The 27,267-nt window shown below is 43.8% G+C and overlaps 1 long non-coding RNA gene across 3 annotated transcripts in view; it reads left to right on the top strand.

Moving 5' to 3' along the window:
• Positions 1–883: 883 nt before the first annotated feature.
• Positions 884–27,267, top strand: part of LOC107308814 — a 65,918-nt gene continuing 39,534 nt past the window's right edge. For all 3 annotated transcript variants that reach the window (XR_004306326.1, XR_004306325.1, XR_004306324.1), the window contains exons 1-2: positions 884–1,240; positions 7,396–7,539. This is a non-coding gene — a long non-coding RNA (uncharacterized LOC107308814). The remainder of the gene's footprint in view (positions 1,241–7,395; positions 7,540–27,267) is intronic.

Raw genomic sequence — 27,267 nt, 5'->3', positions numbered from 1 at the left:
GCTTTGGAGGCAGAATCTGATTTTTAGTTAACTCAGCCATCAGAATGGAAAACCCAAATGCTTACTTGCAAGAGTTTATCTTTTTTTAACATACAGGATAATATTCAGAATTGATTTGAAACCTAGAGGACCTTCAATCCATCGTCATTCTGACCCATGAGCTTTAAATCCAGATATTTATCACTCGATAAATACATAAATATTGCTAAGACTAGCATTTGATATAATTCAATATTTGAACACATCGATTAAATAAATGAAAATCAATACATATATTCTAGCTACAGACATTCTTGTGCTGTGTCAAACTGCTCGGAAAGCCCAGCCATCCCAGTGCAGGAGTGTGGGTCAGCAGCTGGCTGCAGCTTTCCATTCCCCATCCTCTCTTCTTGGACTATATCACCCCTACCATCCTCCTCTGTGGATGGGAACCCAGCAGTGTGAACCTTAGAACTGGACAACCTCTCCTTTCTGGAGCCCAGGCTGCCCAGGGCGCATTTTGCTTCATTCAGAAACAGTTCTGTGAGACTGCAGTAGCAAAGAGCCAACACTAGATAGCATTTCACATTTGTTTTGAGGAAGAAAAGCCTTTTGTTCTTCTTCTTAGGTAGATTCAGAAAGAACGGTAGCACATTTTAGATGTGATGAATTGTTAATACTTTCTGGTGATCTGTGCAATATCTCCTATCAATTCAAAACAGCAGGCAACAAATCTCATTTTTTCTGTTGTTTTCTATTGTTGTTGACATCACTGCATCTGTACAGAACTGAGCTGAGTTCATGAAGTGCCTCACGCCATTTTGCCTCGAGGTGCTGATGTAAGAGGCTTAAGTTTGATCTTTGCGTAGGCATGTTCCTGATCCTATTAACATTCCATGTGAAATCTCCACCAGGCTGGGATCGAGCCTGTCCTGTGTGTAGGTACTGTGCAAGGAAGTAAACCCACAAGCAGTAACAGATCAGCAATGGGGGTATAGTTCTTGCGACACACAGGACAACAGAAAACAGGAAGCAGGACGGGTCATCCACCGCCTCTGAGGGCAACATGTTCCAGCTCTTTTGTTGCAAAATACTTCTTATATCCAATCAAAATCTCCTCTCTTTTAGTTTGAAACCATTTCCCCTTGTGCTGTCACAATGGATCCTGCTCAGCAGTCTTTTCCAGCTTCTCGTCCACCAGGACCCCCAAGTTCTTCTCTGCAGGGCTGCTCTTTTGGCTGAGGAAATCTCTCACCTATTGGTAAGAGAAGTTTTGTGCTATTTGTGTGAGCTGCAGTTTGCATGGCAGGCAAAATATGCAACCCTGATGGTCACACAGCGCCCTGGTCTATCTGTAGAGTCTTCCCCTTCTGAATGCAAATACAGCCAGTATTACTTCTTGTGTCAAGCCTATTTTACTAACTCTAACAAAAGCCTTTAAATAAGGAGAAAGTGCAAATGGAAGGTCGCTTGGGCTATTTTGACACGTTGTGTTTTTGCAGGATTTTATTTGCTGTAATTAGCTTTTACAGGCTTCTGACTTACCCCTTCCTTTTGCTTCCTTACCACATTTATCAGACATTTCATAGACTCAAGGTAAAATAAGAAGCTCACTTGGTAGCTTACAGTAAAACTCAGAGCTGTACCCAAAGCTAAAGAAAGTGGGAACATACTGCTGAACTGTAGGGGGTAATGTTGCTACACATACTCTGCCTGCCAGCTGCATGAGGTAGATAAAGCTACTGGCTGTGTTGTTACGTGACAAACTGGATCTCTGTGGAAAGAATAAGAGCACACTATTACTCCTACCAGCCTCCTCCCTCCTTCCTGTCAGTGTCTCATTTGCAAACTGTGGCACTTTGTTTGTTCAGATCTTGCACCAATATTTGTGCATGGAAAGCAATGCAGGACTTCCACGTGTGACCCAGGCAATGCACAGAGTGCACTGAACCCTGGCTCTCTTAAGGAGAGTCTTCTCTAGCGGTCTCACAGCCGTGACTGCATTCTAACTACTGCAAAGCAGAGTGCACTGATGGGTGCTGGAGCTCGGATTCTTCTCAGGAACACAAATACAGAAGGCTGTGCACACAGAGAGCTGTATGGGAAATTAATAGCACTTGGCAATGGCAAAATAGTCACAGTGCAGGCTGTCTGATATGTCCTGGATGTCCAGGAATTGGGTTTTCACTGCTTCTTCATGCAGCATCTGCCATCCTGGGGTTCCTGATGTCTGATCACAGCGCAGCTAATGTGGGCAAAATAAAGCTGCTCTTAAGGCAGAGTGACTGACAGACTTGTCATGATGAGAGTACGCATATTTGAAATATTATGGCTGTGTTCTTGGAAACCCTAACTAGAGTAAGCTATTTCCTTGAATTCATGGGGTAAAAATAGAACCTGCTTTGCAGATAGTGGATTTGACAGCTGTGAGGATATAGTGTAGGCATCTCCAAAAGCATGATGCAGTTTTTTTGCTTTGTACACCAAATAATAATAGGATTTGTTATGGAAAGAAGGGAAGACGAGATGTGAACTCCTAGTTACAAGGGGAAGAGTGTGGTGGGGGATTACAGCTCAGTGGAACTAACAAAAACCATCGGCCATGCTTCTCACTTCAAGCTACATCACTAGTTTCTCATGTTCTGCATGGATCCAGTGACTGTCGCTGAGGCTGCTTGAAATTCATAGAATCATAGAATGGCCTGGATTGAAAAGGACCACAATACTCATCTAGTTTAAACCCTGCTGCTATGTGCAGGGAACCACCAGACCAAGCTGCCCAGAGCCACATCCAGCCTGGCCTTGAATGCCTCCAGGGATGTGAAATGCAGTGCTGTTTTGCTGAACCTGAAGTGTTTTGCCTTTCTTTGTGGAGAAGTGTTTGCACGGAATCATAGAATGGTTTATGTTGGAGGATCATAGAAAGATCATGTAGCTCCAGCCCCTCAATGCAAGCTGCAGAAACAGGTGGAGAAATTGCTTCTCACTCCTCATAAAACCATCCAGAAATGACCCCATCCTTGGGTAGTTTGCCTGAGTGTCCAGTCATCTTCCCCAAGGAAAAGCAGTTACGCAGTTTAGTGGAAATGGAACTGTGGAACTTCCTGTCATCGGTTCTGATTTAGTCTGAGGGCTTCCTTCCTTTAAGGGTATTTGTGCTCTGGGTTCACATCAGTTTTAATCTTTTCAATTAGGGGTTATTAGCTAATTTTCGGGCTTTATACGCCTTTGCCCAAGACTGATGAATATATTTATAATAGAGTCACAGAGCAATCATAAATTGAGAAGAAAATAAAAGTTATTGATGAAACGTATCTAGATAACAGAGTGATTGTTGGCATGGTGATAGCCTAGACATATTATCTATAGAGCATGACCTTAATCGCTCTGTATTTGGAACATAATTGAAAAGGCAGCAAAAGAAATCTGTTATTTTAGTGTTGAAGAATGTACATCATGCTGACAAGACAATGGCCTGGATCCTGGAGACGATGGATTCCTGAAAACTGGAGAGAATTCATGAAGCCATTAGTGGATCAGTAGGTAATACAAGTGTTTCAAGTGATACACAGAAGGAATTCAGGTGTCCAGATCCAATACTATGAGTCTGACTGTCCTCCTCAGTATTTAGGTTGAGCTTTTTGGTATCTTCTAAAGCTGTTTACTGTTTCATTTCAAACCTCACTGTCCTGATGTGAGAACAGGAGGATGACTGCTAAGCAAAGCATCACCCAGCCCTGTATCTTATCTCTAATGCTGGCCAACAGCAAATGCCTGAGAGAGCAGGATAAGTGGTGACATTTCCCAAAATACACTTTGCTATGACTCTGAACCTTCCTAAGCTGAAGGAGTGACTTTATATCAAATGACCTATATGGGACTCTTCTGCCACATTTGTGTCTGCTTGCCCTTGGGAATGTCTGGTACCCACCTTGTCCTGTGGCCAACCACAGCTTAATAACCTGCTGCACAAATAACAACCTTCTCATACCCTTCTGTCTGCTCTTGTAGTTCAACAGCTCACAGCTTTTGCATGGGACGAGCCCTTTTTCTCCACATACCACTGATTCAGACCTCTCTCACCTGAGTGTCTTATGCAGTCTCAGGGAAGAAGTTTCTTCACCAGGAGCTCCCTTGCATCATGCTCCCTGAGCACCTAAAGCCCCTGGGAACTGCAGAATGATGCATATTGAGAGGACCTTAAAGACCATCTAATTCCAGCACCCCTGCTGTGGGTTACCACTCATCACTGACCTCTACCTGGACACGAAGCATTGACCACAGCCTTCTGCCTACAACCACCCAACCAATTCTTTGTCTGCCTAGTAATCCAGCCTTCAAATCCATCTCCCTCCAATTTAGAGATAAGTATGTGGTGCGGGATCATATCAAAGGCCTTGCACAAGTCCAGGTAGACAACATCAGCTGCCCTTCCTCTGTCCACCAATGCCATCACTCCATCATAGAAGGTGTGTCAGAAGTGGGAACATCTATCATCAGCAGGATGGGGCTTTCCACAACATCTCTAACCAATTCCTTCTGCAGTGTGTCTGATAAAGGAAGTAGCAGTTGTGCAACGTCTTGCTGATTGATGAGCAGAGCAGAGTATGGAACATATCACATGGGGTGTTGCCTTTCTGTATATTGTTTTATGATAAGGAGCAATCTGCCTGGTTTTATAGAAAGCCAAACGTGCTTATCTTTGGGGTGATGCTCAGAGATGTGCACCTTGAGTAGGGTCCTGTGTCAGGTTCTGGAGCTTGCTGCACAGGTATCTACGTATTCACACACAAAATGCACAGAGTGCAATTAATTTTCTTTTGTTATTTACACGTATCATTGTCAAAGTACCTCAGAACCTTTGTCAAACACATAGACTTTGTAGTTCTTGCTGCTGCATTTACTGAGTTGATAGAATTTGCCAGCAGCTTGTGGCTTCACATTAAGAAGAACTGATATACAGATGAGCAAATACAAAGAAACAGCTTTAGCAAATGGTTAGGTAAAACAGAGCCAGAGACTGCTTACAAATGCTGCCCTCCTCTCCATGCAGAAGAACCCTCCACACCACTTCATTTGCAGAGCCAGCTGAAGTTGCTAAGTAACAGTGCTCTTACCCAGCATGTGCCTTGCTCAGAGCACCATCAGTGAGGACAAGGTGATGACAGCTTTGACATGCAATATTCGCAGCTGTGGTGCAGAAGGAATGCAGTGTTGTCACCCAGGAGAGCCTGTGGCTCACCATGCCGGGATGAATCCTGGCCTGCCCACAGACCTGAAGCACATGGGAAGATGCTGTGCCCCCTTCTGCTTCCTTATCCCTTGCTGCTGCAATGGCCACATCTCCCACTTGTAATGCTAAGACCTTCCCTCAAGGGCAGCACAAAACAACAGGTTCCTTTACATTCATTTCCATTTCCCTCTTGCCTTTCCATTCCTCTGCTTCTCCAAAGAATACTGCAAGTCTTTGAGACATCAGCCACCATGTGGAAGAGCTACTTCATCACTAGGCTTTGTTTTCAAACCCTGCTGCCTCTAATCCAAGGCTACAAGTTGATGTTAGACACATGGGACTATGGTCAGGCAAGGAGCCTGGAGCTGCAGAACCAAAACCAATGAATTTTATGATGGCATGTGACCACTTAGTGGTGGTCACCTCCAGCAAAATCCTGCATTTTTTCCTTTCCCAGCTGTATTTTGGGTTGGTCCTAATGCTATGCTGAAGCCCAAAACCAATAGGTGTTTGTCCTGGAAATGTCAGTGCTCAATGTCTTTGATCTTCAGGATGACCATGACCTGTGCATGGCTCTGAAGTCAGATCTCCTCCCATGGGATGTAGAGAATGGACACTTACACTGCTTCATCCCTTGACAGGGTGCCTAATAGCGGCTATTATAGAGGCTATTTTAAATATATTTATATTTATAATATATAAATATATTATATTAGAACAAGAGTCTTTCCAGTGCTCTTTGTTCTTTCAGTAGTGCTGTTCAGCACAGGGCATGGCCAAAGAGCAGGGCAGGTGGCTGGACCAGACAGCTGGTGTAACACCGCATCTTTCATGGACTGAGAGTATTTTCCCAGCCTTGCTGAAGCTGGAAGGAGATAGTTTGTCATTTCTGTGAGTTTTTCTGGAGCTGGGGAGATTAACCTGTAACAAAGCTTTGTTTTGGTTGACTAATACTGTGGTTAAATGAATCCATTGCAAGTTGCTTTGGCTGATGAAGTTGTCTTGTGACTAGATTAACTGCTGATTACATTTTGATGGGACCTGGAAAGAGTGTGATTTGTAGGGCGCATTTAAAAAACACTGAGCAAGGAATTAATTCTCTGTCCTCACTCTTCTATTCTGTTCTATTCTGGCTCTTAATTCTCTAGTCTTTGCTTTAAAAACCTGCCCTAATGACTCTGCATGGTGAATTGATTAACAGGCTAAAGCTCATTTTTATTCACATAAAGAGTAGTGTTGTGTTGGTTTTCTCGATGTAGAGGAGACAATTGCACTCATGCAGGGTATGTGTACAAGTCTTAAGGCTCACTCTACCTGCCAGGTGAATCTGGAAGTCTCATCTGATAGATAACATCAGCAGCACCAGTGAAAAGGGACAGAATGGCCAAAGTATGAAGAAGTGGTGGGTTGGATGTGGTGCTCAGAGACATGGTTTAGCAGAGGGTTGTTAGAGTTGGGGTACTGTGGCTGTGGTTGGACTTGATGATCTTTGAGGTCTTTTCCAGCCTGGTTAATTCTATGATTCTATGGTAATACTAAGTGATGGGCACAAATGTTCAGTAGCTCTGTGGTCTTGTGTGGGAGGAAATCCTACAGAGGGCTGAAGCTGTGTGAGTGGCAATATACATGACACAAGCAGCCTTAAAATCAGCTTTTCAAGTCCAGAAGACCAGAGTGGCTGTGTTTACTCTCAGGAGGTGTTGCTGCTCTAGAGAAGTGGTTTGATATAGATGTATGGCAAGATGAACTTTGGGGAACACAGAAGCAGAGGCCAGCTGCAGCACTGAAATTTGATGCAAAAGTTAAAAAAGTGATAACTTTCTTCACTAGTGATTAGCACTGAGATGGAGATAGGGACAAGGCAGAGCTTTCCTAATCCCCAGTCTCTGCTGTTTCCCCTGACTACATCAAGGTGGTTTCTCTCCAGCTCAGCCTGGCTCCATCCCTTGCAGCCTTGGCTGCATCCCAGCAGGATGAGCATCCCACTGGCTGCATAAGAACAAGGGCTGGATGGAAGGCACAGGCTGTTCCCTTTCATCAAATGACGAATGGTGGCTGTCACTGTCTCCATCGATTGCAGCCCTCTGTAGTTGTCAGACATGCACCATTTTGTAAATCTGATTGTGTTTACACTAGCAGTGTTTTATGAGCCTCATCACGTTGCAATGTAAATATTTCTGCAGCAGCTGCTCCCTGAGAAGTGACGTGGTGGGTTGGCCATGAACAAACACCAGCTGCAAACAGACTTCAGTTCATGTACATCCTCCAGGAAGGAGCCAGAAAACACAAGTGCACCAGAAATTAGATGAAGAAGGTTGGAGTTTTTGGTAAGAAATTTCAGCCACCAAAGCATCTCAAATGTTAAAATGGGCAGAGGTTTCAAACTAGCCTGTCTTTTCTCTTATGAAAGCAGCATGTCTCTTAGAAAAGGAGGCTGGATATGTGGCTATGAGATTTTGTCTGAGATCCTTCACTTACATGTTGATCATGAAGCACTGAGCTTGTGTCACCTGCTGTACAGGTATGACTATCCTGCTATGACATATTGGACTTGCACTGCAAGTAGTTTTTGCATGCAACTCTCCTTTGGGTGTGACGGTGGGGTGTGTGATGGGGAGCAGCCCTGACACAGACACTGTCTGGTGTCCTCTCCAGCACAACACTGGAACACCAAGGGAAAAATCAAAATGAACCTTCAGAGCAAATCCTAGCTTGGCCATCACAAGAAACAGAGCAAAACTCCAAGCCTAACATACAACATTTTCATTTTCACTTTGTTTAAAGCATGAAAGCATAGCAACGATAGATTTCTGAGTGGCAAAACCTCAGCTGGTATCTGAAACCTAATAGCTGTAATTCAGATGTAAATATTTCTCCTCAGAGATCAGAAAAAATCCTCTCCTAGCCGTATAATAAAGGGAGATGAATGATAATGCTTGATAAGAGTTTGAACCAGGTCCATGGCATTACACTGGGAGAAGATCATGAGGATGTGATGTACCATCCACAGAGACTATCCTACATGATGGTAGCAAATACATCAAATTATTTCCCCGAACTAGACCCCAAACATAGCTGATTTTTTCTTTCTTTTATTTTTGCAAATAAAGAACAAAATGCTACATTAGATATTATATTTCCTCGATTCCAATGAGAAGTGATGTGAACAGCTGCCAGGCATAGGGTAGGTCTTGGTCTCCCTCTAGTGATGGGCCTATCAACAGGAATGATCAACCCAGCTCCAGCCTCACACCTCCATCCTTTGCCTCCAACACTGGCTTCATGATGTGGTTGGTGGCCAAGGGTGGCTCTAACCCTTCTTAAGACCAGCTAAAGCCTCCTCACAGGAATGCTTCCTGATGTCTTTCCACCATGTATCAGTTTCCATGATGATGGCTGATGGTGCAACCCACAACACAAAACTTCCTCTCAATGCATTCTGGCTTACAACCGTGCTTATATTTTGTATGCTGATTGCTAATCTGTGCAGGACTAGGAGATGTGAGCTTGTACTTCCCATTGATGGCAAATGCTTCTTTACAGAAAGGGTTGTTAAGCACTGGTATAGGTTCTCCAGGGAAATGGTTGAGTAACCATCCCTGGATGTGTTTAAAAACCATTTGGGTGTGGTGCTCAGGGACATGAGATAGCAGAAGGTTGCTGGTTAGGGTGGTATGGGTAGGTTATGGTTGGACGTTATTATCTTTGAGGTCTTTTTCAACCTGAGCGATTCTATGATTCTAAGAAACCCACCACTGCAGCCCCATGGCACATTCTATCTCACAGAAAGGCAAAGGTAACCATGACATGTACAGAGGTGTGTGGCCAATCAGCAAAACAGCGGGGCACAGCTAAACTACCAGTGTTCCTCCTCTCTGGGAATATCTGCCTCTGACACTGACTGCTGGAGGAATTAAAGGTCCTGAAGTTGCCATGGAACCACCTGGGGTAGGAGCCTCTGAGCTGATATGGTGCACCCATGAAGCTTGGAGTACCCAGAGCATCTCTGGTGTTGGGTTATGAAGTATCTCAGCACGCACTTACCCCTGTGAAATCCATAAGGATGCAGTTGGAAACATTGGTCCATGCAATTCCTCATCTCTCAGTTTTTATGTACTAATATTTTGACATGTTCAGATCTTTGTCATGGCTCTAAATAGACCTCCAATGCTACGTTTTAAAATCCATTGGAATTGCTAAAGACACTGACTGTACATATGGATAGAAGTTCAGGGTTAAACCTCTCATTCATACAGCCAAAATTATTCCAAGTAAAGACAACACTCTGGATGTATTTTAGGAGCTCATATTTGCTGAACACTCATCTTTGTCTGATGGTGAACCAGGTGAAATTCCGTTTGCTGTCAATTTCTGCTGAAGAGAAGCAGATCAAAGCAGAGTTCCATACCTCATATTACCTGTTTGGTATCCAGTGGGCTGATATATTGAAAGAGGAAAGGGTGATATGGCCAACAGATGGAGGATGATGCCTTCATTTCAAAGCAAACTGCCTTAGCTGTAGTAATTGCAATAAGTTGCATGCATGTGCTTTTAACTGCTCCTGGTTTTTACAGAGAGAGCTGGAAAAGAAGTATTAGGTTTCACGAAGAGGGTCAAGCAGTTCAGAATCAGAATGAAACCAAGGACTTTCTAAACCCTTCATGATGAGGCACATTAAGTACAGAGCAAGTGAAAAGATGGTGAAGAGCAAAAAAGCTCTGTAGTAGGTAGACATAATACAGCAACCTTGAGGTCACAGCTACGGGGACACTGCTGTTGTACATATTGAGATGAGTGACTGATTTGAACATAGGTCATTTGGGTGATAGGAAAATGCCTGGTGTTCTTGGGATGTGGTTTTAAACCTGAGAAACTCCTTTAGCAACCATCTTGTTGAAACAAAGAGTATTTCTCCATACGCAGCTTTGCTTTTGTACTTAAAGACATTATCCTGAAGAACATCTCAACTTTGTATTGGTCTGTTCTCTGCCCAAATCCCCCTGATACAGCAAAAGGGAGAAGAGAACCTGGCTCACGCCTTCTTCTAGTACATCCTTACCAATTTTCAGACAAATATGGGAATGAAAATAGAGAAAACCCCAAAGACACCTCAGGGGGGTTGATTTGGTGCTGAACTAATGGTGCTGAACATGAGTGCTGATGAAAGAGGTCCTGGATCCAACAAACCATTACTTCACCACTGTTAGTACTATAGTATGGAGGTTTGAGTGAAGGCCCATAGAATTCTACTGAGCTATGAATGAAGTGCTGCTCATAAACAGGAACTCAACCTCCAGGTGTTGCAATTGGGACTTTCTGCCAGGAAGTCAGTGTGACTGTGGATGAGCCACTGAATGAAAGGCAGTTTTGGTGTTTGAGTGCTTGTTCAGGCAATATGAATATATGGCAGTAATTCACTGCCATATATGCTCAGCAGAACTTTGAGTTCTAAAGTGGTATGTGAATCCTTTCCTAGCACATTAATTTATTCACATACTTTTTTTTTTCTGAGTTCATTAGAGGAATTAAAGAGAAAGATGATACCATGACCAGAAGGACCAAACGGGAGGATGAAGCAGCTGATAATCCCATCAGGAGCATATTAGACATATTTCATTAATGGTCAGATAATTAAAGAGGAAGATGAGAGACACAAATTCAGTCCATGTTTGATCAGAAGCTATGAAGTTTGCTCTTTGATCATGATAAAAGGTAAAGAAAAACAGTTTAGGAAAAGAATGGAGGAATATCCCTATGAACATCAAATCTGAGACTCCTGTTTTGGTAAAGAAATGAAGTGCAGGTGACAAGGATCAAAGGTGTAGATCTGTAGGAGCAAATGCTGTGTTACATAAACTTTGCTTTTTCACAGTGGGGATTTCATTTTTGCAGAATCCTTTTGAGAATTTAGAGTTTTTATGGGGGTAGAAACTGGTAGAAATAGAGATTAAAAATGCAAGAAGGTGAAGTGAGATGTGCAGCCCTGCAGCCCCACTGCAGCTGGAACATGGGCAAATGGGCATTTGATGCCAACTGCATCTATGTGCCAGAACCTCCAGAACACAAAATAAATGCTGGCTGTTGGTATGGACACCTTCTGCCTCTTATTCAGGACTCCCACAGTTTTCCATTGGCCTATGCTGTCTTTATGTTATGTAAATGCCAGTTCTGGCAGTTAGTCTTTAGCTCAGAGCTACAGCAAACTCACACTGATCTAATAATGAATGACGAGCTTAATAATGTAAGAAACTAAGGGCTTAAGTCAGTCTCCAGCGTTTAATAAGGCTGCTAAATAAGAAAGTGTTATTTATTTATTACAGTGCTAATAGCTTAAAGTGTTGGTGTGAACTAAACAGCAAGAAATTGAACCTGCAAAGGTTTTTTTTTTCTACTGTTATCAAATTGCTGTGAAATTATTTCCTGTACACAGAGGATGAAAGTGTGGAGTATAGATTTCTCTTACGCTTCTGTAGCTCTATGGACTTCACAACTGTTGCTTTGGACTTTGTCATTCGAGCATGTCTGTTGTTCCAGTTTGGTTGGCTGGGGAAGGTGGGGAAGGCTGGGAGTGCTGGCTGCACTCTTGCTAATGCAGCACAGTGTGCAATGTGCACTATCTGCTATAAGGGAGCATTGCTGACTCATGTTAAACTTGGTGTCTGTCACAACAACTATGTAGTGTTCTGCAAGGTTGCTTTCCAGACTGCTGACACCAATGTTTTGTATGGCAGAGTACTGGCTGGAGAAGTGATGAGTGACTATTTCAGATGATGAAGAACATCTGCTCCCATTTTATTTCAAGGTGAACACCTGACTGCCAAGAAGCTCAGCTTGGGAGCTTGAATACTGGCTTCTTACATGTTGCTTTCTTTCTTCTGTAGCTCTAATATTAGTATTTGAAGGGAGCACATAAACAGGAAGGAGAATGGCTGTTTACAAAGGTGGACAGTGATAGGACAAGGGGGAATGGTTTTAAACTGAGACAGGGGAGGTTTAGGTTAGAGAATAGAAGGAAGTGGTGGTGACCTAGAGAGTGGTGACGCACTAGAACAGGTTGTTCAAGGAGGCTGTGGATGCTCCATCCTTGGAGGCATTCAAGGCCAGGCTGAATGTGACTCTGGGCAGCCTGGTCTGGTGGTTGGCAGCCCTGACCACAGCAGGCGGGTTGAAACTGGGTGATCACTGTGGCCTTTTTCAACCCAGGCCATTCTACGATTTCCTTAACATCTATAATTCTGATCTGTAATTCAGCCTTAGCTACAGTAGTCAAAGCTGCTGCTTTTCACAACAAAACTGATAGACAGGCTTTACATAATGTTTGTTTGAGGTGGGAAGTTATGATGTAATATCTAATTTCAAGAACATCTACCAAATAGTCTGAAGTTGCATTGCAATTGATACAACAGGTAATCAACAGATCCTCCATAAAATGACATTAAGCCTCAGAGACAGAATATGCTGCAATTACAAAGCAGACACGCAGGCATCACTTTTCTCATCTGCATCATTAAAATTAAATTAGAAGCAACACATCAGACATAACAGATCGTATTTTCTTTTGAATTATCTTAGTTCCCTGGGGCTTAATCATCTCCAGAGAGAAAATGTCTCAGATCCACCAAGCTTAATCATAGATTCAGTCATAGAATGGCTTACTTGGAGGGGACCTTCAGGCTGCCCAGGGCCCCATCCAGCCTGGCCTTGAGCCCCCATCCAGGGATGGGGCACCTACAGCTCTCTGTGCAGCAGTGTCAGTCCCTCACCACCCTTTGAGTAAAGCATTTATTCCCAACACCTAACCAAAACTTCACCTCTTTTAGTTTAAAGCCTATCTCCCTTATCTTATCACTATCAGACTGTGTAAAATGTTGGTCCCCTTCCTGTTTGTAAGCGCTCTTCAAGTACCAGAAGGTGGCACTCAGGAGATACTTCTGGTCCAGGTCACAGTCTGCACGTTTAGGGTCATAACCCTGTGCTCTTCTCGTTCTACTGCAAAATCAGATATCTGTGATCTTGTAAAAGTAACAAGAATGGACGCACATATTTCCCTTCGAGAACCATAGGGAAATTAAAACGAAAATGGACCTCCAAGGGGCTAGAATAAATATCTGGGAGACCATTAAAGAGACAAAGGAAGGTAGGAGAGGGCGTTTACAAAAGAATTTGGGGATACTGTTGGACCTGGTTGTTCAATGGGGTGTCAAAGCAGAGCCCCAAAAGCATGAGGATATGTTGCACCTCAGCACCAAGCTGTGGATAAACCCCTGCCCTGGTTTATACCTGCTTTGAGCTGAAGATGCACATCCAGGCATATATCTTAAAAACAAACTGATAAACTGAAAACATCCAAGGGCACAAATCATAAAATCATAGAACCATTTGAGTTGGAAGGCACCTTTGTAGGCTGCCTAGTTTAACTCCCCTGCCCTGAACAGGGACATCTGCAGCTTGATCAGGTGCACAGCTGCTACGCAAAGAGGAAACTGCTCAAGTACCTGCACCCCTGTGACCCTCAGCCCCACCATGCAATTGCAGCCACACTTGGTCTGTCTTTAGGTCCCTTTACCTTGGCCAGCAGGGTGTCCAGCTGGGGAGCAGGATGCAGGACATACGAGCATAGAGAGATGGATGCCTGCCCAGGGAAAGGCTGACATGTTTGCAATAAGCTGTTATGATGTTTGCTTTATTCTTTTAATGGCGAGTCATGAGCCAGTACTTTGCAAGCACTCTTGATAACCACGGTGGTTTGACTGCAGTGAGCCCAACTACTTGTCATACCATATCAATTTGTTTTAAAAAATGCTTTCAAAATATTATTTTTTTTTCTTTCAGATTTGAAATTTATCTTTACTGAAAGGCAACCAAAAATTAGAAGTTAAATATGTATATTTTTCATCATTAGAAACTAAAAGATTATGGAATATGGAGGAAAATGAAAAATGAGTGTATAGACTTGATAACGGTGTAGGGCAATACAGGTTTGTTACAGATAAAGCTTGAAAGAAGTTATTTCATTGATAAAGACTTTTTCTGGCTCCAGGTTGTGTTCTTAATAAGGTGTTGTTTTTCAGGCCCCATTTTATTAGTCCCTCTCTGCTCACTTGTGCCAAATTCATGCTCATGTAGCACTGCATTTCTGCTTTCCTTTCCTGCTTTATATCACTCTGAAATTCTCTCCATCATTTTTATTGTATACAGTAGACATAGGTTCTCCAGTTTTGCCCTCCAGGTTCAAAGCATTACTGAGATCAAAGCAATAAAGTGCCTCTTTCTTGCAACAGGAAAATAAGAATGTTTTAGATTTGGGCTGTGTTAAAGAACTATTTGTTCTCTTGGTCCTTCCTTGGAAACAGATGCATGTGACCTCTTGAACTTGATGCCAAGACATTTCCACTGATGATCATGGAAATATTTATGAGCTGGTTGGAATGTCACCTCCATGCCAGTCATCTCCAGGCAGTGTCCATGCTCGTGTGGATGGTGAAGCACATCCAAGCTGTACATTTTCATATCCCTGGCTTTCATTCTCATTGAATCATAGAATGATTTGGGTTAGAAAGGATCTTTAAGATCATCTAGTTCCAACCCTCCTGCTACAGGCAGGAATGCCTCCTTCCAGACCATATTGCACAAAGCCCCATCCAGCTTGGCTTTGAATGCCTCCAGGAAGGGCACATCCTCTCTGGACAACATTTTCAGTGTCTCACCACCCTCACAGTAAATAATGTCTTCTTAATATCTAGTCTAAATCTACCTTCTTCCAGTTTAAAGCCATTTTCCTTTATCCTCTCACTACATGCCCTTATAAAAAGTCCCTCCCCAGCTCTTCTGTAGCCCCTCTTCAGGTACTGGAAGGCCACTAAGAGGTCCCCCTAGAGTTTTCTCTGAAGACAAAGAGAGCCCCAGCTCTCTCAGCCTTTCCCATAGGGAAGGTACTATAGTGTTCTGATCATCTTTGTGGCCCTTCTCTGGACCTGCTCCAACAGCTCCATGTCCTTCTTGTGTCAGGGGCCTCAGAACTGGACACAGTACTCCAAGTAGGGTTTCATGAGAGCAAAGCCATTGACTACAAACAACTCCGCGTGTGACCATCCAGCCAATATCTGGATGCTCCTAGCTGCTGCTGCTCAGTCATGAAGCAGCTCCTTTGTAGTGATTTGTGCTTTCCATTTTCCCTCTACCCAAAGTTCAACTCACCATGCTTCTGTACTTTGTGCTTCACACCAGTCATCAATCAAGCTAGGTCTAATAGGGTTTTAGCAGAGATATTTATGTCTGCTCCAGCTTTCTTAGAGGACAGTGTTTTTTGTTCTCCTTCAGAGCTTTATGAGACTTTCCTACTGGTCTCTTACCACTCTAGTCATATTATTGCACTGGAAGCTCTTCTCTCCATCCTACTGCATGGAGCAGCTGAGTCAAGAGAATTATTTGCACCAATCTTACCACATAAGTTAACTTCTAATTCCCTTTTTTTACAGTCCATCTGATAAATACTGTAATGTTTAAGTATTAATCTACTATTTGGTCTGAACTATTGTATTAACTGAATTTTATTGCTGGAAGTGAGAAGTTTAGCTCATGCACAAAGGCTATTGTATGCAGGGCAAGCAGTCAGGGACGCTGTCCTTCACAGGACAGTCACTGCATCCCCATAGAGGTGCTCAGATATTTCAGGTGCATTTTTAAGGCTTTGCCTCGTTTCAGTAGCTTCAAGGGTCTGGATTCCCCTGGAACCTATAGCCCCTGTCCATCTGCCCTAGCTTTGACACATCTCCTGTTTCTGCATAGTTGTGTTCCTTCTCCTCCATTAACTTTCTTCAGATGGATAGCTCACATATCATTCATTAGGTTTTCTCTTACCTTTCTCCCATCCCACACTGTTCAGGGAACCATCTGCCTTGCTATTCAACCTACATCAATAAATGCAGCTCTGCTGTTTGACCTTTAAGACAACTCCTTTGCTAGTTACCATCGCCCTTTTGCATCCACGTCCTGCTGCACTGATAACAACCGAAGCACCCGCGGAACACAGTTATGGCACGCTTCAGTTCACTGGTGAGGATTAAGCCATAATTTCTATGACGGTGCAAGATACATAGGAATCAACACCTGCTGGAGTTGATTAACCTCTGGCACAAACGTGAAATCAATCACAGAAGCTGTAAGTGTAGACCATTGCTATCATAGCAAGCCCTGTTACCCAGCCTAGGGGGTCTGCCTTGTCATCTCCTGACTATTTTGGAGTGAATGGTGAAAGAACGGCCATCAATGCCATCTAACTATAAATAGTAGAGTTGGGTTCTGTTGCTATTTTCTGCTTTTTCCATTTAGTTTTCAGCAGTCAGATACACAGAGCAATTACTTTGTACATCACTTATTCTGAAGGATTAGGGGCTCACTTGGCTCTCACTGCATCTATCCTGCCACACAACCCTCTTTGCAGGAGGAAATACCACAGATAACACCCAAGCATCTCCAGGGAGGGGTTATCCTAGGCACGAGGTCACTGTCCTGGAGCAATGGTCAGCTACTGCTTCACAGAACAAGGGACATATCGCGTCAACAAACCTGAAGCTATTCCAGAAATGTCAGCTTCTGGATTGCTCTTTTCTGGTCACTTCCCCTGCTATTTTCCTGCACAGGGTGAGAGATGCTTTCATTAAAAGCACAAGTTTCCCCTAAGCCACTTGAGTTTTGGCTTGCTTGTTTGCCTTCAAGCATGAAAATTAAAGCTAAATTAGAGAAGCAACAGCCAGTGTAAATAGTCTCATGTCTCTAATTAAAGTTGTTTTGATCAATCTTCTGCTGAGCACTTATTTTAAAACACTTCTATCTTATTTTTAAAGATTAGAAAACATGACTTTTACAAGCCATGTGCTGCTGCAGACTGTATTTATGCTGTTTCTCTCCTCATGGTTTTGCCCACACTGGTTTCTTGGGTATAATTAATGGAGCTGACTACCATATAAGTGTAACTTAAACTCAGTATCTCATTTCATGCAAAGAAAAGGAAATAATTATACAACAAGGGATGGCTAGCAGCCACAAATCTCATGCAGAGGTTAGAGGAGAGGTAACGATGACCTGACTGTTCAATAGATGGCATTGGGCTGGAGTCATGTCAGCCTGCTTTCAGCCACACAAATACAAACTTTAACACAAGTTCTTGTGCTTCTGTGTTCAAATGAGCACCCACTGTAGCTGCTGCTGATGTTTTGGACTCCCTTATGGGACACTGAGAGATGCTGTGGCCGTGTTGGCCAGCAGGACTGATTCATATCTCATCCCTGCATCCCCCAGAAAGGCTCCTCAGTGGTAACTGTAGACTGAGGGATGGAAAACATTGTGGAAATATTCCTGATATCCAGAGAAGCCACCACATCTGGTGTCACACTTTGACATCCTCGAATTTCCAGAGCTTCCCATCTTCCATGCTCTTCTCCAACACAACTCCACCTCCTCTTCCCTAGGGAGCTGAGGGACTGGATGCCTCTTTTTGTCACCAAACACAGAGTTTTTCTCATCACGTCTCACTCACAGTGTCCATTTGCCCATGGCAGCTGGGCTGCATGGGCTGCACGAGGGCTGGCACCTCTCTGTCATTGCTGGTGCCAGGCATTGCACTGGCTCTGCCAATGTAATCCAGCATCCCTAAACCAGAGCTGTAGGCCAGTTCATTACCACTTAATGCTCTGCCCAGACCTCTTACAATGAGCAGCATCTCTGCCCAGGGTGGAACTAATGTCATTTTTCATCCCTGTGAACACCGTTAGCAGCTGAGCAAAAAATGTCAGTTTTAATTACACCGCTTTTACACGTATCTCTCCCGTTTTAAATTGTAGACCACCATCACATGGGGCTCACGTGTTTCTGCTAAAGAAACAGCCATAATTCTTGCCACCAGGAGTAAATCTCTCAGGAACACCTGCTTATGCCTCTTCTCAGAGCAAATAACGGTGATCAATAGCATTTAAAAAGCGAGATTATTTTTTTTAATGATTTTAATCTTGCTAAATAGATGTTTTACTAAATCTGGCATTTCCCTCTCATACTGTTCTGGTAATCCCCATTTGCTTTTTATTTCCACATGTATTGGTGGAAATACACTGCAGTCACTTTATGGCCTCAATAAACAAAACTGGCGTGAGACTAACAAACATGTCTCTCTGGAGAACGCACTCTGATAAGCATCATTCAAGTTACATTCCTGCTCCTTAAAAGCCAGCTATGACACAAGAGTCCAACTGCTTGTTTTTCCCTTGATCCTTTAGACAGCCATCCATTTACTTCTCAGCACTTGTTTCCACCTATTAGAATATACAATACTTCTTCCTATCCACCTTTTTTGGTACTCCTTTGGGTGCCATCAATTGGCACCAATGGGCCATGGAGGATCTCACCCTGTGCTTCTTTGCTGTATTACTGGAGATGTGTCGCATGGGATGGCTGGTGGTGACATCTGACACATTGGCTGCCCTGTTCACTTGGTTGACTTTATGCATTATCCAGCTTCTTTCTTTTGGACCTCTGACTATTCTGATGGAGAAAATGTAGTTAGATCCATCCTGACTGCTTTTATAGTGTCAGCTTTAACATGGCCAGTTGTATAGGTTAGTAGAAGATGGAAGTGAGCTGTGATTCACCCCTTCACTTCTCATGGCTGGTGGATGGAGGACAAATATGGGATATCATACTCAAACACAGACATTCCCAGTGCTGGGGATCAGGTTATCTATAAATTCTTATACTATACACTAAAAACATCAACATGAATGAAACATCAGTATCCTGTTACAATTGCTTTTAATATATAACTTGTAAAAATACACCACCTTCTTCCAGATTAACATGATTTCTGAGTGTTTTGAAGCAGAAAGGAGCTGAATTTGTCTGTGTAAAACAAATGCACTATTAGCTGGTGTCCTGAGATACCGAGCAGTGATTGCTTCTTTCATCCATCAGAAAACATATGAGGAAAATCTTTGTTAGCCTGTGAAATGGGAAACATCCCGCTAGATACGCTGGGAGACAAAGCACATTGAACCAGCACAAAATGGAGTCCCATTGGCTCAGTCCTGCTGGAGCCTGAGGGAGTAACGTGGGGAGTACTCTATGAAGAGCTGATGGATGGGTTTCCTTTTAAATCAAATGCTCGTGTAGAGCAGAAAACCTGTTAGAATTTGGACACAGCAGGAGTCTGAGAGAAGTGGTCTTCTCTCTTAGCTAATAGTTGCTGGGTCTGAAAATCTCCACCCTACCTGTCTGTTTCCCTTGGAATAAAGTTCAGCTTTACTGGCAGTTAAAGCCTCAGGAATCAGAAGCATCATTGCAGTAGGCTATGGGGACACAGCCAACCTCTGGCAATGCTTATGGAGCCCCAGGAGCCAGCTCACTGCTGGTGGTGGCCATCCATGTCCGAGAGCAAAGTACTGCTTTCCCATTGAGTGAAAGATCTCACCCTGAAACCAAATACACTGTGATGGGGCCCCGCTAACAACTCACAATCATTCCTTCAAGGCAGAAAGTTCTCTTCCAGCATCATTTTCCCCGTTAATTGGATGACCTCTGCGACTCAGCACTGGGCTGAGATTCAGGAAAAGGTCAGGCCTTTTCCACTGCTGCTCTTCCCAATTAACTTTTTGGTGTACTCAGGCACAGGCTTCCTGCCCTTCAAGTGTGGAAGCTTCTCAGCATGCCATCGAGCTCATAGGAGCGCGAGGGCTAAGTGATCCTCCTGGGAGGCACCTGACCTGACTGCTAACTACAGTTTCACTTGGTAGAACAAGAAACATCCTCTCTTTTCTGCCATAGAGATGGGGAAGTGCTGCAGTGGAGCAGCAATAGGAGTTAATAGGGATATTTTTGTTATCAGCTGCAGCTTCATTTTTCCCCAGTCCCACTATCTGCTTGGCTGCATCCACAATGTAGGAGTCGCTGTGTTCTGTGGGACAGAGCCCTGCCTCCAATAATGACAGAATGTGCCAGCAGAGACATATCCATTTAGACTGACACCCTATAAATAACTGGATGCAACTGGTCTGTATCAGTTTCCTATACTGCACATAGGTGCTGCCTATCCCCGCTCCTCCTGAGCCTTGGCCCTGTTTCAGGAAGCTCTGCAGATGAGAAAGAGTTGCAGATAACCGATTTCTTCTGAATGTGGGAAAAACTGATTGCCAGAGAGGAGAAAAATGCATTGTGGACCTGTGCCAAGGTAAGAGTACAATGTGCGCTGAGATCATATCAAGTGCCTGCAGTCACATGGCAAAAAGCCCTTTAAATGCCAACAAGATGCGAATAAAACCCACTGAAGTGCAAAAAGTTTTGATTTAAGCTCACATTTATCTCTTACACCAACAAATCAACTGTGGCACAAAGCTAAAAGGAGCCAGACTCTGTAAGCTCTGGTGCTCCTACAACTACCTCCTCTATAGCTCTCCTGGAGAAGCTCATCCTTACCTTGAGGGAAGGTAATTCTATGCCATGCTCATGGCCGAGTCACTCCCTGCTTTGAAGGTCTGCACGTTCCAAAGTGTTTAATTGATGCTGTAAACCAGGTGAGGTGGAGCATTATCTACAGAGATAAACTATATGCCGCATCTGTAAGGATCTGCTCCATCTGGTTAAGTGTCCAGACTATGGACCCCCCAAGACCAACACATGGTCACTGAATGAGAGTGGGTTCAGACCTAGTTTTATCTTTTACCAAGTTTGCTGTATTTCCCACTGTCACTCCCTGGCCACCCTGAAGTCTCTTTAGTGTAGAAAAGGTGGATCAAAGTCTTTACGTTGAACAACTGGGCAAGAGCACCCAGGGCTGGAAAACCAAAGTAGACATCCACTGTCCTTCAAGTGCTTGAATTTACAGCCATTGGAGCCCTGTTGAGTGTCTTGGTGATGCACTGTCAGCATCATGCCCAGGTTTTATGTAATTCCCTTACTTTTCCTTAGGACTGTGATAGGGAAACGTACCCCTGTACAGATCAGTTTTCATCTGGAGATAAAAACCCAGCAAGGCTTTTGGCACAACAAAAACATTAAGACATAACGCTCTGCTGATCACCTGCTAAAATTCTGACTTCAGAAGCACCTCCTAACATGTGGGAATGTTGTAACCTTAAAGCCAATGGGGGATCCATAGCTAAAGATTGCTGTTATCAGTAGGGCATCTGTCATTGCTTAATTAAGATGCAAATCATAGCTGTCTCTACAGCAACATATTCTGCTTTTTGTGTCAATGAAACACAAACAAAGCTGGACCTGCTCTATTGAACTAGGTAGGCACTGAAGAGAAAATGTTGGTGCTGGCTACAGATGCTGGCGCAACACCCTATGATTTAAACAAACAACAAACTAACACCCAACCAAATGAAACAAAAAACCCATACCCAGAAGTGCTTAAGATGTTGCAGTTAATCAAAGCAAAATCGTACAAGTGGGCTGGGCACCGTGGCTGGCAGTGGTGGGAACATCCCTGTTCTTTGCCCCAGGCACTGCACATGGCTTACCAAGCTTGTAGGAGCCTAATTAATGGGGGAGGTAAATAATTACTTGAACTACAAAGCTTCTTGTGAGACTTGCCTTTAGGAAGGAGGCAAAACCTGCAGCAGGTCAATCCTCAGTCCTTGGAGCTGGGCTTGTGGTAATAGAAATACCAGCACCTGTGGCTGTGGTGCAGAAACCTGCTGGAAGCCAGGCTCTTCCTCACTACCAGCATTCACAATACCAGAGATACCAGTGTTTTTTCTTTCCCTTCACAGCTACATTTTCCAAATGCAGACAGGATTGAACAGCAGACTCAAAGGCAAAGCTTGGTGAGCTGTGCCATTGGGCAGTGTTAGTTACCTCCTGCATCAGCACAGAATTCAGGGAGCAAAATGCACAGGAGGAACCACGTCCATCTCTAGCACAAAAGCCCTTTCCACAGAGCTTCTGGGTCAAACCTTGTGCTCCCAGCCTGGATAAGAGCAATAGAGGAAAGCTCTGAGTTTAGAAGTGCTCTCCCTGAGCTCCCTGCATGTGCCACGCTGCAGAGAGCACGTCCTATCCCACCCAACTGACTGCTCCTTCCCTGGGCTGGAGTTTGGTGATGGAGGCACCCAGGCTCTTAGCAATGACAGCACTCAAGACACAGTGACTTACAGAGCTGATATGGGCAGGACTGGCTTGAAATCCTGTAGCAGCAGGAATCAATCATCCCATCAGCTGCAGCACACAGTGGCCAGCTCCACGCAGAGGGCTGCAGTTCCTCTTATACCTGCGCCTTTCTCACATCTCTTCTCTGATTCCCTTTGCCACTTCCAGCTGTTCCGTACCATCTGTATGATCTCTGTCCAGACTACTAATGAGCGCCTTGTTAGAGCAATAATTGGCTTCTTATTTAGAAGACTCATAATGATTATAGCGGAAGTACATTATCAGCCATAGGGCATCATCTATTTTAAACTGCAGTACACAGGGACCACGGTTTATGCGCCTTGATGTGATTTCTGTTTCTTTTGTCAAAGCAATTATGTGCATTTGACTGTATACTGCTATTGTTGAAGCCTTTTACGCAAGAGTTAGTTGTACACAGAGCGATTTATAAATGGCAATTCAAAGAACAGGCAGCAGCACAATGGGACCAGCAAGTGGGCTTAACCAGAAAGGGAACAGAATAAAGGAATTCAATGTGCTCCCAGGAAATTATCTGCCTTCACTCTCGTGATGGATTACGTTGTCAAGCAGTTGTATAATATTCAAGGAAATATCAATAACTCGCTGAGATTCCGTACTCCAAATGCCAGCAATGTGGCTTCACAGCGTGCTGGTGAAGTGCACAGCTGGGTGATGCTAAGCTGGGGGTTTGAGCAATGCATGGGGTCAGGAATGATTTTCTGCTGCTCCTTGCATGGATCATTGCTCTCTGCAGTTATTTCAGTAGGTAACAGCAGCTCTGGCTTTGTAAACTCATGCAAAGTGTTTGCGTGAACTCATCTCCACCTGAATAGCCCGGATGGTGAATGCACAAGGGACTGTGCCATCAGCTCCCTTCTCTAAGTAAGGTTAACAAAGCATCAAGAGCATTATAAAACACTGACAATTGTATCAAGGTAGAGCCACATCTACTTCTGAAAAGGAGGTGGGAAGGAGAGGATGGACTTTCTCAGCCATATTTCTTCTTTAACTACAGTATGAGTGGATTCCAAAAGCATTATAAGATTGGTATGACTTAAGTTTTGACTACTAAGACAAAAACTTACAGAAGTTATTTGATGGGAAGTGGCAAACATCATATTTTCTGACAAGTCAGCTGTGTGAGTGTCTAAAGAGGAAATGCCCCAAATATGACAATTGCTCCGAAAGTAATGCCTCCTATTTTATGATGTTGACCCACAATGTAGAAGGTAGATGTTGGTGGTATGGCAGTAGAGTCTGAGCCTTCCCACCAATATTCTATTTCATTTTGTTGCTGTGTGACAGATGGCAGCAGAGGAGCAGTCTGACACAATGCTGTCTGGTGCAGGTGTGCAAAGGAGTGCCACTGAATTCCTCTATGCAGAAAAAATGGAACCCACTGACATCCATTGATACTGAATTTTAGAATTCAGTACAAAAATTGCTCGGGGTTAAAGCTTCTGAGAACAGTATCTTTAGCTATTTTTCTTCCAGTCCGCTTGTCTCATCCATGTATATCTTTAGATCAAAATTTAATGGTATTTATAAAACCTGAAATGATTTCTATTCCTACAGAAGAAAAAACAATGAGCAAGGCTGGCCTTTCAGCTAGGTGATGTTTCTTGGGTTTACTGTTATCTCTCTTGCCATGACTTGCTCCTTGTGTTTTCTCTGCAGGACATGAGCTGTTGGGGCTTATTCCCATCACTCCAGACAATCACAGCTGGGTCAAAACAATTGACTTGGGATTCAGGGTTGGATGAGACCATCAGGTAGGGTACTGCTGTGTGACACTCCAATAAAATTAATGTGGGGGATTAATTACTTTACAAAGCTTTGGCTCACCAGTGAATCTCCCACTTGCAGCCCAAAACAAAAACAAGCTTAAGTTTCCTGTTTTCTTTTGTAAAACCTGTTTTAAGCCCCCAGTTCCCTTCTGATTTCTCAGAACCGTCCAAACTTCATTACGTTCCCTATGGTACTGGGAACTGGGATACTGGGATTTCTCCCTGCTTATGCAAAACCGATTGCCAGCACACACCCCCCTAGAAGTACCAACTGCATTCCCCTGAAAGCACCATTACTAGGAGCTACTCATTTTGAATGAAGAAATGCTATATTAAAGGTAATTAAATTAAAATGGAACTTAATGTATAGAACTAGTCATAGGAGAGATGATGAATGGGAGCCTTAATTATATCTGATGGAGCATGTGGCACCACATCCAAACAGCGTGTATATTTTTTCACTTGCTTAATATACTCCTGCCCAGTTTACAGCATAGGAAACAGAATGTTGATTAGTTTCAGTATATTTCGGCAAGTTTGTGAGTGCAATTTGTACGTGTGGTTTTGGTCTTGTTTTTCCCAAGGAAAGAGATTCTGACATAAGAATTGTTTGTGTCCTTCTCTTGAGAGTTAGGTTTGGCTCCTGAGTTCCACACAGACAAGAAAGTATGAGAGGTTATGGCCTTAAGATGCACCAGGAGAGGCACAGGTTGGATATCAGGAAAGAAATCCTTCTCAGAAAGAGTGGTAATGCATTGGCACAGGCTGCACAGGGAGGTGGTGGAATCATCATCACTGCAGGTGTTCAAGAAGGTGGATGTCGTACAGGGTGACATGGCTTAGTAAGTGCAGGGGAACTGCTATCTCATGAGCTGAACTGATGACTGAGCACCTGGTGGCTGGCCCAGGAAGCACAGGTGCAAGCAATTCTTCCACTTGACTGGAAGGAGGGGACACAGTGTCCTCCCCTTCCTGGGCTCACTCAAGGGTTTGCCTTCAGAGAGACAGACAACTTCTCCTGGGTGAGGATCACTTCCTGAGATGGAGTGTTCTATAGCCAGGGACCCTCATCACCAGTTGGGTAAGTCCTTTTTTTTCCTGTATGTGATTATTGGTAATCCTAATGATGCTTTGCTTTGTATTGCAAAGAACGTAATTAGAAGCAGTCTCGCTGCTTCCAAAGGCCAAAAATGGGTATGGTGGGGATGGGTTTGTAGTTCAACTAGATGATCTTAGTGGTCTTTTCCAGTCTTAATGATTCTATGATTCATACAACTTGGCTCTCTTCTTTCCACATGTGTTAATATTCCCCCAGATATCAATTGTATACCTAGAAGAGATAGTCCTACACTAAGACCTGCCTTGGCTGGGGGAGGACTTTCCTAGTCAGAAGGTAAAAAAACTGCAGATGAAGTTACACAGACTGGACTCCTTTTGAGAACTTCCTTCTTGGTCCAACAGCAGATGAAGCTGCTCACCAAGATCTGGAGGAGGTGAAGCAGAAAGGAGCAGTTCTTACTCAATGGGGACGGGCTCCAGGCAGGACCAGAATGTAGGACTTTGGACTAGAGTGCTCAGTATCCAGCTCCAGGGTATCTGGTGACAGCTAGGATTCTGTCCTTAGTGGATCTTTCCAAAAGCAGCCTGATGAGGAGGTGTTTTTAGACCGGTTCTGGCAAAAGGAGCCATGCACACCCTATGTGCCTTGGCAGCATCCAGCCACAAAAGGGTTCAGGAGTTTCCCAGTATTTGTACTACTTGTAACTACTCATAAATCAAAGGCCTTTTTGTAGGAAACAATGTTCTCACCTTTGGTGAGAAAACCTCACCTTTTTTGACACCTTTCAAGTCAAAAAGGTGTCCCTTTGGTGCTATAATACTCCAAGAATTTTCTCTGCTTCCAGTGCTTAGGGGAAGAGATTTTGACTGTGTTTGTGCTCATTCCTCTTCCACCCAGACCTCATGAAAGCTCAAAGCATACAAGATTCCCCTCTACTTCACTGCAAACAGCTTTAAAGCCTCGTGCACATCCCACCCCAGCCAGTCACACAATGGCCAATGCATTTCTGCTGTCTTTGCACACTCCTCAGAGCAGTTTTCTTGCTGAATGTAGTTACAGGGTGCTGCTGTGTAATGAGGTGAAACGCGTTTGGTCACCCATCTCCTTGTTTCTATGCTTTTGGGAAGATGAGGACACAGTCGTTGGACCACAATCACATAATATCCATGTGGGAAAGCATTGATGGTGAAGATAGATACCTTGCAGACCTCTTCATCTGCACGTAGTGCCCACCACCTACCTGAGATTGAGGTGTGTGTGTGTTGTTAATGAGTGCATTTAATTCTTCATTTACTCCATTTACTTGTATTAGAAGACAGAAGAAGTGACCTTTTTGCACCAGCTGTGAAAATTGTTGTGTTACTATCCAGTGACTTAGCAAATAAGACCACTAAGAATGACTTGTCCTCCTGGCATGAATAGTTATCAACTTACTATAAAACACCATTACTGTTGCTGTCTCCTGGGGATGCCCCAGCCTCTGTAGGCATGATAATGACATGTTCCCTTTGCTTGCCTCTGGCACAGCATTGCATCCTCTGAACACCCTATTACTTCAGTGTTCCCTCAGGGAAGGAGGCAGCAGCTGCTCATCTCAGCATGCCTGGGGAGCCTTCGTACTCTCAGGTGAGCTACCAAGGCCTAATAAATAAGATAGCAGCCCCCAGGGTCCTTATTTCCTTTCCTTCCTCTGCTCTATTCTGACTTGGTTCCTTTTTTCTTCTCCAGCCCTTGTAAAATTGTAGAATATCCCAAGTTGGAAGAGATTCATAAGGATTATAAAGTCCTGCTCTTTGCTCTCCACCATCCAAAAATCAGACTACATGATCGGAGAGTTGTCCAAACTCTTTGAACTCTGGCAGCTCAGAGCTGTGCCCTCTGCCCTGGGCAGCCTGTTCTGCACTCACCTGACCTTCTCCTAGGGAGTGAGATGACAGGATTGTAAACTCCTATTCATGGCACAGACTGGTCCCATAGGTGTTGCAGGGTTCCATTTTCTGTAGCAGAGTTCCAGAGAGGACCTCCTAATGTCTTGATGCTCACTTATTTTG

The sequence above is a fragment of the Coturnix japonica genome, chromosome 2, assembly GCF_001577835.2.
Source record: "Coturnix japonica isolate 7356 chromosome 2, Coturnix japonica 2.1, whole genome shotgun sequence".
Taxonomy (NCBI): domain Eukaryota; kingdom Metazoa; phylum Chordata; class Aves; order Galliformes; family Phasianidae; genus Coturnix; species Coturnix japonica.
This window is presented reverse-complemented; position numbering and strand designations above follow the sequence as displayed.